The sequence below is a fragment of the Protopterus annectens genome, chromosome 8.part0, assembly GCF_019279795.1.
Source record: "Protopterus annectens isolate FY-2018-M chromosome 8.part0, PAN1.0, whole genome shotgun sequence".
Classification (NCBI taxonomy): domain Eukaryota; kingdom Metazoa; phylum Chordata; order Ceratodontiformes; family Protopteridae; genus Protopterus; species Protopterus annectens.
Genome location: NC_056741.1, coordinates 304,081,211 through 304,087,210, shown reverse-complemented (window position 1 = coordinate 304,087,210; position 6,000 = coordinate 304,081,211). Strand labels below are relative to the sequence as shown.

Genomic DNA, 6,000 nt, shown 5'->3' with positions numbered 1-6,000 from the left:
GTAATTCCAGTGTGTCATGCTGGCAAACCAGTCTGGAGGTGTGTCTGTCCTTAACAAAGACAGAGACTCCACTACCCTTAGTCTTCCTGACTTCATTTTGAGGTCAAAATGTGTGGAATGAGGTATAGACTGGTAAGGCAGGGGTGCTCTCTGCAGCCCTGAACCAAGTTTCTGTGACCGCCCAGACACTGACATCTTTCAGTGCAAGGAGAGCCTCCAGTGAGTACATTTTCAGGTTAAGGCTCCTACCGTTAAGCAACATGACCTTCAATTTGCTTTTTGACAGATCTTTTATGTTGGAAGATTTGTCTCTGGGACACAGCCTAAAAACGGCACAATGGGTGAGGTAAGAGCCTTGGCCAGGATCCGGAATCCCAGAGCTGACAGGTGGAGGCCATCTCTGGCAGAGCATCGAGGCCTGTCAACCATGTCTTCCCAGGCAGACAGATACTGGATTCCCTTGGAAAGAAGCCAGAAATTAAGCCAATTGTTGAAGTCAATTATTTTTTGTTGGTACAGTAGAGAGTCGATTATTCAAACGTCAATTATCTGAACAGTCAGTTGTCAGAACCGGCCTTCCATAGCATTTGGTAGGAAAAATCATAAAGTCTGAATATGTAAACATTATATGTATTCACTTGAGCATTCTTTTTCAGCTTGTAGCCAGCTCATGTGTGAAAGCTATTCTTTATTGTCCAATGGAATCGCTGAATGGTTGAAAAGTATATTTGTACATGCCGAAAAAAACAAGATTTTAGATGTTTTTTATCCGGTTCATTTATATATTTGATTATGTGAACAGTCTGATTATCCAAACTACGCTACATCCCAATTAGTCCGGATAATCAATCGACTCTCTATGGCATTGTGATATCATTCTTGGTGAAGGTACGATGCTGCTTAGGGCTAGGGTCATACCTGCCTGGGACACATACTCTGAGAGCTCAATCATGTCTCTCCAGTCCAGGGAAGTAAGTCTCAAGTTATTCACACCAACATGGACAATGACAGGGTCATACTTGCACCCGTTGTGGAGAGACTTAAGTGCGTATGTGATGTGGTGGATTCTGGCGCCTGACAGACAACTAACCATGACCTTCTCCTTGTTGACCCTGGTGAGGGGGACATCAGTGTGTCTCACAACTGAGTCGCCAATGACTAGTATGTTTGGTTTATTGTTATACCTTATGGGCTGCATTGGTTTACTGTTATGCCTTATGGTCTGTGTTTGTGAGACACTGGTGTGTTGTCTGCTGTGTGTGATGTGTTTGGTGTTGTGTGTGGAATATTTGTGTGTGTGTGTTTTGGAGGCCTCTGTTGTTTAGGTAAGTTTTTATTGAGGACCGCTGCACAGGTGTGTGTGTGTTGTGCTTGGCTATGTGATGTAGGTGGTGTGGTGTTTGAGCTGGCAATCTCCTCTTTGTCAGGAGTACTGACTGTGGTGCGAGAGAGCATGGATTCCAGGTTACTGATGTAGATGCATTTCTCGCAAATAGAATTATGTGCTAGGAGAAGAGGACTGTTACTGAACATGAGGCAGTTGCTACACTGTCTCAGTATGCCCATGTCTACCAGGCTGTCAGCAGAAACTGATGGGAATTGTCCAGACATAGTTTTCTGAACATTTGGTGGACTGGGTCTTAATTATGTAATATAGACCTTAGCTGACTTATGGAGAAAGGGTTTTGATAAGGGTTTGCCCACAAGAGTGTAGATCACAAAAACCTTCTAAAATGTAAAATAACTGACATGAAGCACAAGTGCTAAAAGGAAAACTAAAATACCTACAATACCAGATACATTTAATCAGGTTGCTAACAAGCAGCAATAAATGCAGCAGAATAAGAGCAGTTGAACACTTAAGAGCACACAACAAAGAAAAATAAGATAATAAAGTAGGGTGAACACAGTTACAGTAAGAGCAGCTGAATAAAGTGATTTTTTTTTTAAATTTGTTTCTAAGTGGAGAGGGAGGAAACAGAAGATAATTCAATATTAAGAAACTAAGGGGTGGCTTTCCCAAATGGTTTCTCTGTACACAGAAGACAGAGCTGATGAGATGGGACTGGTAGGAGTGTCTGAAACCAAAGAAGAAAGGGGGTGACTATTCCTTCCAAAATGATCTCACTGTACTCAGTTGAGTGAGCAAATTATATGGAGCTGGGACGAGTGTCTATAAAGACAAATTTACAGCAGGGATGGGCAATTCCAAAGCCACCAAGTTTAAGAATGCAAAAACACTTCAGCGGGAGGGTGAGAACAACAAACTGCAGTAAAAGAGAGAAACCACCAATATTTAATCAATATTCAATGAAACCAATAAATAAATGCAGTACAGTTTTGTTAACTATCAGTGAAACAGAACAACTGCAAAAAAATATACTTATATCATTGTATGTCCAGATGGTTGTAGAATCAATCATAGCAGCCAGCTAAACAGGTATGCTGCTGAGCACAAAAACACAGAAATGTAACTATACCAGTAGTATAAAACAAAATATAGAGCCCCAGGCAATCAGATAAACATAGAACTTTACATAATGTAAAACAACCTCCAGCAGTGCTGAACTAGCCGAGAGAAACAACTGCAGAGACAGAGAGACTGAGAGACCACCAATACTCAATGTATATATATATATATATATATATATATATATATATATATATATATATATATATATATATATATATATATATGTATGTATGTATATATATTTATATATCCATGTGTGTGTGTGTGTGTGTGCATATATATATATGGGTCCACTTTTAAATGTAGAAATGCCAAAATCTCGAGTTTTAAAAAAACTAACCCAAAACACAGAGATTTTGGTATCTTGACATTTAAAAGTGAAACCCCCCCCCCACAAATGAACTAAAATAAAGTGTTTGCAGGGGGGCAAGCCCCCCTGCACCCCCACACCCCCTACTTAAATATATCAACTTTGAGATCATGCTACAGTGAAGAGAACGGTAAGTGCAACGGGAGCATTAGCATTCTCTTCACTGTAGCGTGATCTTGGAGTTGGTATATTTAAGTAGGGGTGTGGGGGTGCAGGGGGGCTTGCCCCCCTGCAAACACTTTATTCTAGGTATCCGTCCCCCCTACTTTAAAATGTCGAGATACTGAAATCTCAATGTTTTGCGTTTTTAGGAGTCTCACAAGAGATGATTGGCTAGGCTTAAAAATGGCTCGCAAGGGCAGTTAGGCTAGTACTAATCTATGAACCTATGAACCTAAAAAGAAACTGTATGCACAGACTGTAAGAGAAGGTGAAAGAAGAGAAGAGAAGAAAACGAAAGTAAGAAGAAAAATCACTGAGTAAGGATAACTAGCAAAACAGAAAAAGAACGTGACAGGTATGAAATATGGGACAGCATAATTTCACCACTGGGTACTGAATGCAGAGAGGCAAGAGCATTTATTTGTATTAACAAAGACTCTTTTTGTGACATTTGTTTCGAAGCAGCACAGTACATGGAAAAATTCTTAGAACAATATGAAAAAGAAAGAATGAGAATCCTTGGAACTTATATGCTGGACAAGTATTTAATAGAGAAGCAAAAAAAAAAAAGAATATATACTGAAGCTGAAAGGATAATTTAAGAGACTGTTTAAAAACCATGTGTAGGAATGTAATGGACATTACAAAGATTTTATGACAATACAGGCTTATGGACTGGAGGATGGGAATATGGTGCTATATTGCAAATGCAAAATGAGAAAATAATACATGTGCCTAGTATAATTAAAGAGGAGGGGTGTAGGTGTTTGGTTAAATACTGGGGTCAACCAAAGACATGTTTTTTTTTGTGGTAAAAATGAACATTTAATTAATAATTCTGATAAAAAGAAATGTTTCATTTGTGGTAAAACTGGTCATGAAGCAAAAAAATGTGAACATAAATGTATTAAGTGTGAAAAATAGGACATTCATGGACGGATTGTAAAGTTAAAGAGAGTCACATACAGCAAACAAAAGTAGACCAAGTAAGAGAGATTGTTTTAGTAAATAACACAGACGAGATACAGAAAGAAAACAGAAATGAGGGTGGAGAAAAAAGAACATAACAAAGGAAAAAAGAAATAAAGAGGACAAATTAAGTAATGCAAGTGAAGGGGAAGATAAATGGATAAGAATCAAAAAGAAAATAAATTCTATGCAGATATTAAATATCTGCTCAAGGAATGCATTTTTCAGTTACTACTAGGAAAAACTTTCTTAGATATCCTAATGCCTATCAGTTATGGTATCTGCAGTGCTGACTGCTGCAAAAACCCTATTTTACATGACATCCTATCCTCACCTGTTTTAAAAATAGCTTTCACACTGGTGTAAAAATCAGATTTTATAAATGAGTTAAAACAATATTCCAAAAAAATGCATACTTTAAGGATACTGTTCCTTTTCTCAGGCCACATACTGTCCAAAGATTAAATAAACAATGTTGCAGTGGGCAGTGCAATTCTGTTTTTCTCTATCTGTTTCGTTTGTTAAATAAAAAAAAAATGATGTTAATCTACTTATAGCATAATAATTTTTTCTGGTTCAGGATAGGCTAGACTACCAAAGATCATAAAGTACAGTTGTGTACACATCATAAATGTAGATGTTCAGGTGTATTCACTGTTGCAGTCATCACTTTTGGGTTATCTGCTTGCAGTAGCCCTCAGTCGGCCTGATTAACAAAGTCTTGGGTCCTGCGTCGGTTGCTGTCCCTTCTTCCATGACGTCAGGTCAGGGGTATAAAACATGCAGCTGACGCCATTACATCAGTTTTTCTTGCCCCAGATGTCAGGCGCCCCCTTAATGGGAAGCAATTAAATCTATAAATATACAAGGTTATACCTCCAACAAAAAAGCAAATACACCATAAAGCTTTTGAAGATAGTAAAGGAAAGTAGAGGTATATCCAAAAAAAAAGAAGGGGGCTGGAGGGAGGGTAACCAGGACTGCAACAGAGAATATACTCAAACATCTACATTTATGGTAAGTGTACACAACTGTACTATGTTCTTTGCATTTCACTGTTGCAGTCATCACTTTTGGGTAGATTCCCAATGCTATGGATGGGAGGAGAAATTTAAATAGAATCAGGACCAGCTAAAAGGCCCTGCAAGACTGCAGTGGCAAAACCAGCTCTGGATTTAGAGAAAATTGGCAGATGGTAATGCTTGGTGAAAGTATGTACAGAACTCCAGGTAGCAGCTTCTAGGATGTCCCTGGTAGGGACGCCTCTGAGAAAGGCTGTAGAGGTAGATGCAGCCCTGGTAGAGTGGGGTCTGATCCCATGTGGGATAGGTTTTCCATGGTGTTTGTAGCAAAAATTAATGCAATGGCCTATCCATTTGGAAATGGTTTGCTTTGAAATAGCCTTCTCCTCTGTCCCTGAACCAAATGCCACCAGCAGTTGAACAGATTTAATTTGAGGTTTAGTTCTGCCCAAGCAGAATCTAAGTTGTCTGTGCACGTCTAAGGAATGCAGAATCCATTCCCCTTTGTTCTGTGGATTATGAAAAAGGTTGGCAAATGTATGGACTGATTAAGGACCACACTGGATACCACCTTGGTCATGAAGGAGGGATTGGTCCTGAGGGATACCCTGTCCGCATAAAAGATGATGAAAGGCTCCACTGCTATGAGGGCCTGTAATTCAGATACCCTTCTTGCTGAAGTGATTGCTAAAAGGAAAGCTGTTTTTCAAGAAAGGAATTTTAAGTCCACAGTGGCAGCTGGCTTGAAAGGAGGAAGGGTGAGCTTTTCCAATACAAAGTTGAGGTCCCAGGCTGGAGTTGGAGCTCTTCTGGGTGGTCCTAGATTTTTGGCCCCTCTGAGGAACTGCTTAAGCAGTGGATGACAAGAGAGGTGGTTCTGTGTTGTAATGAGCTTATACGGCTGAGGTGTGAATTTTGATGGAAGAGAAAGACAGGCCCTTATGAAGCATCTCAGTTAAGTATTGTAAATTCTGAGGTAAATTGGGCACTGTTGTGCTCATCCC

At 39.4% G+C, this 6,000-nt stretch overlaps 1 protein-coding gene across 1 annotated transcript in view; it reads right to left on the bottom strand.

The window, feature by feature from the left end:
- Nucleotides 1-6,000, bottom strand: part of LOC122808771 (death-associated protein kinase 2-like) — a 1,232,522-nt gene that overhangs the window by 109,553 nt on the left and 1,116,969 nt on the right. The window lies entirely within an intron of this gene.